Source organism: Callorhinus ursinus, unplaced genomic scaffold, assembly GCF_003265705.2.
Source record: "Callorhinus ursinus isolate GAN/ISIS: 27379988/994484 unplaced genomic scaffold, GSC_fseal_2.0 scaffold66, whole genome shotgun sequence".
Lineage (NCBI taxonomy): Eukaryota > Metazoa > Chordata > Mammalia > Carnivora > Otariidae > Callorhinus > Callorhinus ursinus.
The window spans coordinates 3,963,208-3,971,259 of record NW_027397128.1 but is presented as its reverse complement, the minus strand read 5'-3'; the positions used below and the strand labels follow the sequence as shown (position 1 = coordinate 3,971,259).

Sequence of the window (8,052 nt, the reverse complement as noted above, 5' to 3'; positions counted from 1 at the left end):
CTTTCACCTCTGCCTGCATTCCCCAGAGGCCTGTGTCCACAAGATTCCTGTGAGACAGCACTGTTGAGGTACTCCTACCTAGGCTGAGCCAGCAATCCTAACAATTTTGTCCTTGACTCTCTCTCAGCCTTCGTTACCTCCCACAGAGCTTCTGTATCCACCCTCTCTGTATCAGCTGGTTTCTGAAAGCCATAATTCTGCACTCCATTTTTAATCCTTTTGCTTTTGTCTTGATCCCCATTTACCACATCACTGCCTTTACATCCATCCACATTCTCCCTTTCTGCCCAGTCCTAGAGTGAAACATGAATAACATTGCATGTACTAACTAATTAATTGTGACTGTGTTGTGTACCATTTTGGAAAAGATTGTGTGGCTCTATCTGGGCTTGATGGGAGAGAGTACCATGACTGTATACCATGAGAGTGTAGGTTGATGAGGGATTGTGAGTGGCAGTATGCAGTCTGTATATTTGTTGACAGAGATGAGCCCCTTTGGATAAATGGTTTCAGAGTGTACTTGGCTTTATTTTTGGCTTATTTAAAATACCGACTTTTGGATCAAGCTCAACCATCACCATCACTCTTAGTTGTCCCACTGACTTTGGGACAGCCTGTATTCTTGAGTACTGAATAATTTCTGAGGACTTCTTGACCCAGTCAGCAGTAGGACTTTGGGCTTCTGTCTAGGAGGCATATGTTGGGGGGAACAGAGAGTAAGTGCAGAGTGCAGAGGATAGGAAAGCTACAACCATTATGCATTTAATGGTGTGTGTGTGTGTGTGTCCAGTCCAGTATCAGAACAGAACTGATAAGATAAAGGGAGCACAAACTCACTGCTTTATGCAAATTTTGCTTACATGCCCAGGCTCAAATAGCTCTTGGGCTATTATCAGAACTCCTAATTCCAGCAATAACCTTTTCCTTGCTAGGCATTTTAGAGGGAAGTAAACTCCTAGGAAATAAATTATTGTAGTTTTTTCACAACTAGGCCTGGTAACTCCTCCCTCTAATTTTCAAATAGGGTTTTCACATTCTTCAGGAAAATCTATTTTTACCAAGTGCCCCCCAAAAGATATGGATTTCTTGCCCTGGCAATGATGGTCCCCCCACAAAGAGGCTTGTCCATAGTTTTATAAATTAAGCATTGTCTTTACCTGTGAATAACAGAAAATTCCAAACAGTTGTTGTTATTAGGGATTTTATTTTTCTCACAGGAGAATTCCAGAGGTAGGTGGCTTTATGATGCTCTGAGATATCTAAGCCTTTTCTGGTCTTCTATTCAGTCCGGCCTGCAACACGTGGTTCTAACAATTTTCACTGCCCAGTGGTGCTCAATAAGGGGGTAAGTGAAAGAAGAAATTAACATTGTGTTTAGAAGTAACACCTTCTCTTTCTCATGACAAAGCTATATGGTTTGGCTATGGTTAACCATGTCTTCTCAAGACAAAAAATAGCTACCTACTTCCTGTATCACATACATATACTAGATAAGAAGAAAGGAAAGGGCAGAAAACAAAAGAAATACACAAGATGAGTTATCCTGACCTTAAGAGCTTTCCTAGAAGTTCGATCTGGAGATTTCTGTTACATCTCAATGACTAAACTCTGTCACATGCCCACTCCTAATTACATAGAAGGCTGGGAAATGTATATCTTCTTTTAAACTGAGAAAATTGTTACACACAAAAATCGTAATTCTCTTACTATGAAAGAAAAGTTGACTAATGCATAGATGGAATATATTTTCCACAACAATTGTAAGATTCAATCATTCAAAAATATTTTGAGGGAGATACTCTGTGCCAGGTACTATTCTAGACAATGGGGACACAACAGTGAGCAGGACAGGCATGTTCTCTACATTAGGGCAACTCACCTAAACTCTATGGACCTAATTTTTCAAACCTAATAGTGATAATGCCTACCTTGCATGATTGTTGTAAAATACATCCAATTTTTACAGATATATATGTATATATGTGTGTACAAATAATGATAATACATATATAAATAATGATAAATTTTATTACTACCATTTGTAAGTAATCTATAGTTTTCTTATTGATTTGAAAAGCTGTCTTAATTCTACACTGAATTATAAATATTCTTTTTTCTTTTTTCCAGTTTTATTAAAATACAATTGACATATAACATCATACAAGTTTAAGGTATACACCATAGTGATTGAATATATGAATATATTGCAAAATGATTATCACGATACCTTTGGTTAATATCTATCACCTCACGTAGTTACATTTTTTTTCTAGTGACAAGAACCTTTAGGGCTACTCTCTTAGAAACTTTCAAATATACAATACTGTATTGCTGGCTATAGTCATCATGCTGTATAGTACACCCTCATAACTTCTTATGACTGGATGTTCATACATTTTCACCACCTCCACCCATTTTTCTCAGCCCACCCATCCATGCTGGCAACTACCAATCTGTTCTCTGTTTCTATAAGATCAGTATTTCTGGTCCTGCTTATAAATGAGATCATGCAGAATTTGTCTTTCTCTGACATTTCACTTAGCATCACACCTTCAAGATTCATTCCTGTCATCACAAATGGCAGGTTCTTCTTTTCTGGCTGAATAATATTCCATATTTATATGGAATATATATGGAATAACATTGCATGTACTAACTAATTAATTGTGACTGTGTTGTGTACCATTTTGGAAAGGATTGTGTGGCACTATCTGGGCTTGGTGGGAGAGAGTACCATGACTGTATACCATGAGAGTGTAGGTTGATGAGGGATATATATATATATGTATATATATCCCACATTATCCATACATCTGCTGACGAACACTTAGGCTTTCATGACTTGGCTATTTTAAATAATGCTGCAATGAGAATAGGGATGTAAATATCACATTGAGATAGTGATTTAATTTCCTTTGGATATACACCCAGAAGTTGAATTGCTGGATCATATGATAACTTGATTTTTAGTTTTTCAAAGCCCTCTATACTGTTTTCCATGGTGCCTGCACAAATTTACATGCCTAGAATGAGTGTACAAGGGTTCCCTCTTCATTTCCTTGCCAGTGTTTGTTATCTTTTGTCTTTTTCATAAGCTGTTCTAATAGGTGTGAAGTGATATCTCATTGTGTTTTTCATTTGCATTTCCCTCATGATTAGTGATATTAGCACCTTTTCATGTCTGATGGCCATTTGAATACTTTGTTTAGAAAAATGACTACTCAGGACCTATGTCTATTTCTAAATTAGATTACCTCAGTTTTTTGTTTATTATTTATTTTTCCTGTTAAATTTCATGAATATTTTATGTATTGTGGATATTAAACCCTTATCAGATATGTGGTTTGCAAATATTTTCTCCCATTCCATAGGTTCCCTTTTCTATTCCATTGATTTTTTTCCTTTTTTTGTCACCTTTTTATTGTTATCTTTTAAAAAAATTTTTATTTAAATTCAATTTAGTTAACATATAGTGTATTCTTAGTTTTAGGGGTAGAATTTAATGATTCCTCAGTTGCTTATTACATCATGTGCCCTCCTTAATGCCTATCACCCAATTACCCAATCCCCCCAACCTACCTTTCCTCCAGCAACCTTCAGTTTCTGTCCTGTAGTTAAGAGTCTCTTACGGTTTACCTCCTTCTCTGTTTTTATCTTATGTTATTTTTCCATCCCTTCCCCTATGGTCATCTATTTTGTTTCTTAAATTCCACATATGAGTGAAGTCATATGGTATTTGTCTTTTTCTGACTGACTTATTTCATTTAGCATAATACCCTGTAGTTCCATCCACATTGTTGCAAATGGCAAGATTTCATTATTTTTCATGGTTGAGTAATATTCCATTGTATATATATACACCACATCTTCTTTATCCATTCATCTGTTGATGGACATCTGGGTTCTTTCCATAGTTTGCCTATTGTGGACATTACTGTTATAAATATTGGGGTGTATGTGCCCCTTTGAATCACTATTTTTGTATCCTTTGGATAAATACCCAGTGGTGCAATTACTGGATCATAGGGCAGTTCTATTTTTAACTTTTTGAGGAACCTCTACACTGTTTTCCAGAGTGGCTGCACCAGTTTGCATTCACACCAGCAGTGTAAGAGGATTCCCCTTTCTCTGCATCCTCGCCAACATTTGTTGTTTCCTGAGTTGTTAATTTTAGTCATTCTGACTGGTATGAGGTGGTATCCCATTGTGGTTTTGATTTGTATTTCCCTGATGCCAAGTGATGTTGAGCATTTTTGCATGTGTCTGTTGGCCATTTGTATGTCTTCTTTGGAGAAATGTCTGTTCATGGCTTTTGCCCATTTCTTGACTAGATTTTTTTGGGGGGTGAGTTTGATAAGTTCTTTATAGATTTTGGGGTGCCTGGGTGGCTCAGTCCCTGGGATCAAGCCCCGCATTGGGCTCCCTACTCCACGGAAGCCTGCTTCTCCCTCTCCCACTCCCCCTGCTTGTGTTCCCTCTCTCCCTGTGTCTCTCTCTGTCAAATAAATAAATAAAATCTTAAAAAAAAGTTCTTTATAGATTTTGGATATTAGCCTTTTGTCTGATAAGACATTTGCAAATATCTTCTCCCATTCTGTAGATTGCCTTTTAGTTTTGTTGGCTGTTTCCTTTGTTGTGCAGAAGCTTTTTATGTTGATGAAGTCCCAAGAGTTCATTTTCACTTTTGTTTCCCTTGCCTCTGGAGACATGTCTAGCAAGAAGTTGCTGCAGCTGAGGTCAAGAAGGTTACTGCCTGTGTTCTCCTCTAGGAATTTGATGGATTCCTGTCTCACATTTAGGTCTTTAATCCATTTTGAATTTGTTTTTGTGTATGGTGTAAGAAAATGGTCCCGTTTCATTCTTATGCATATTGTTGTCTACTTTTCCCAACACCAATTGTTGATGAGACTGTCTTTTTCACATTGGATATTCTTTCCTGCTTTGTTTGAGATTAATTTGCCATATAGTTCTATGTTCATTTCTGGGTTTTCTATTCTGTTCTATCAATCTTTGTGTCTATTTTTGTGCCAGTACCATACTGTTCTGATTGCTACAGCTTTGTCATATAACTTGAAGTCAGGAATTGTGATGCCTCCTTCTACTTTTCTTTTTCAAAGTTGCTTTGGTTATTTGGAGTCTTTTGGGGTTTCATACAAGTTTCAGGATTGTCTGTTCTAGCTCTGTGAAAAATGTTGTTAGTATTTTTTTTGTATATTATATGGCCATTTAAAATCTTTAATCAAATTTCATCAAAGATTACCAGCCATATTATATGCCATGATTAGCTTTCTATAAACAACTTTACTTTCTGTGTACAAATCAGTGTCAATGAAATAAAAAATAAAACCATATCCTAGGCAAAGAACTTTATTAACCCTTTTTTCAAACTTTATTTCCAGGCTTCTTCAGCTTAATTAGCTGCAAAGAATGAATTGTGTATAAGCAAAACCTGAAAAGAGCTGCAATGTCCAAGGGGCTTGGGCTTAAAAATATTAGAGATCTAGAATTTATCAGATCCATGAACAAAATTGTAAAAAGCAATCATAATATAAAATAGCAGTTCCCAGTAACTTCTTTGAGTTTTATCTTCTTCAGAAGTTGACTCAATTCAGTTTGCTTCGTTCTTGGAAGCCTCATCAAAATTCTCCACAAGATCTGGAACTTCATCATCATCATCCTCTCCAGTAGCAAGTGGTGCTTTTCCATCCACACATTGTTTGGGCAGAGCTTCAGCCAGTCTTCTTAAACTAGTCAGACTGTCTGCACCAAGTTGGTTTAAGATACTGGGTAGCATTTCTGTCAGCTGCTTTATCTCAGCATGGCCTGTAATGGTGAAAGTGTTTGCTGCCAGCAATGCCTGAACTTTGGGGTTGTTAAAGTGGATCACTGTTCCTTGGTCTGTGAACATACTCACTTCTTCAATACCAGAGATATTGTTTACCCCTAACTTCTTTAAGGAGAACTAAAGTTTTTTATCATCTGCTGTAGCCATTCTATGAACCACCTTCTTCTTTCAGGGAGCAGTTCTTTTCCCACCAATGCACACTTGCGCTTGCAATTTGGCGAGTTTCTCCCGGTTCATGATAGTTTCTTTCATCTTGGAGTGGAAATGGGATGGCACGGAGGAATAGGGTTGGTGTTCAGGGGGTCTCCTGTGGACCAGCTGAGATTAGGTACACACACACAGGGACACAAGATGGCAGCTAGAGGCACTGTTAGTATTTTGATAGGGATTGCATTAAATGTGTAGATTTTTTTGGTAGAATAGATATTTTAAAAATGTTTGTCTTTCTAATCCATGAGCATGGAATGTGTTTCCACTTCTTTGTGTCCTCTTCAATTTCTCTCATCAGTGTTTTATAGTTTTCAAAATACAAGTCTTTCATCTCTTTGGTTAGGTTTATTCCTCGGTATGTTATTGTTTTTGGTGCAATTGTAAATGGGATTGATTCCTTAATTTCTCTTTCTGTTGCATCATTACTCGTGTATAGAAATGCAACAAATTTCTGTATGCTAATTTTCTTATCTGCAACTTTACTGAATTCATGCATCAGTTCTAGCAATTTTTTGTGGAATCTTTTGGGTTTTCTATATAGAATATCATGTCAAAGTATTACTTCTTCCTTGCTGATTTGGATATCTTCTAGTTCTTGTCTATTTGCTGAGTCTGGGACTTTTAGTACTGTTAAATAACAGTGGTGAGAGTGACATGCCTGTCTTGTTCATGACTAAAGAGGAAATGCTTTTAGTGTTTCCCCATTTATGATGATATTAGCTGTGTTTTTTTTCATATAAGGCCTTTATTATGTTCAGGTACATTCCCTGTAAACCTACTTTATTGAGGGTTTTTATTATGAATCATTGTTGCATTTGTCAAATGCTTTTTCTGCATCTACTGAAACATCATATGGTTCTTATACTTAGTTTTATTAATCTGGTGTATCATGTTGATTGATTTGTGAATATTGAACCACCATTGCAAACCAGGAACAAATCCCACTTTGTTGTGGTGAATGATTTTTTAAATATATTTTAGATTCTGTTTGCAAGTATTTTATCGAGAAATTTTGCATCCATGCTCATCAGGGATATTGGCTTATAGTTCTCTTTTTTAGTGAAGTCTTTATATGGTTTTGCTATCAGGGTAATGCTGGCCTCATAGAATGAGTTTGGAAGTTTTCCTTCCTTTTCTATTTTTGGAATAGTTTGAGAAGAATCAGTATTATCTCTTCTTTAAATATTTGGTAGAATTCATGTGTGAAGCATTCTGGCCCTGGATTTTTGTTTTTGTGAGTTTTTTGATTAATGATTCAATTTCTTTGCTGGTTATCAGTCTGTTCAAGTTTTCTATTTCTTCTTGTTTCAGTTTTGCTAGTTTATATATTTCTAGGAATTTATCCATTTTTTGCAGGTTTTCCTATTTGTTGGCATATAGTTTTTCAAAATATTGTCTGATAATTCTTTGTATTTCTGTGGTTTTGGTTGTTATTTCTCCTCTCTCATTTGTGATTTGATTTATTTGGGTCCTTTCTCTTTTCTTTTGGATGAGCCTGGCAAAAGGCTTATCAATTTTCTTAATTTTTTCAAAGAACCAACTTCTGGTTTCACTGATCATTTATGTATATATATATATATATATATATATATTTTAGATTTAGTTATTTGAGAGAGAGAGTGTGTGTGCATACATGCAGGGGGAGGGCAGAGGGAGAGGGAGAGAGAGAATCCTCAAGCAGACTCCCCACTGAGGACTGGTCCCCTTTTAGGGTTCAATCCCAGGACCCTGAGATCATGACCTGAGCTGAAATCAAGAGTCAGACACTTACCCAACTGAACCACCCATATTCCCCTGTTGTTTTTTAGTTTCTATAGCATTTATTTTTGCCCTAATCTTTATTACTTACTTTCTGTTTTGGCTTCAGGCTTAATTTGTTTTTCTTTTTCTAGCTCCTTTAGGTGTAAGTTTAGGTGGTTCATTTGAAATTTTTCTTGCATCTTGTTGTAGACCATTATTGCTCTGTCCTTCCCTCTTAGGATGGCTTTCGTTGAATC

The 8,052-nt window shown here is 36.4% G+C and overlaps 1 pseudogene; it reads right to left on the bottom strand.

The window, feature by feature from the left end:
* Positions 1–5,608: 5,608 nt before the first annotated feature.
* Positions 5,609–6,097, bottom strand: LOC112812944 (transcription factor BTF3 pseudogene; annotated as a pseudogene).
* Positions 6,098–8,052: the final 1,955 nt, after the last annotated feature.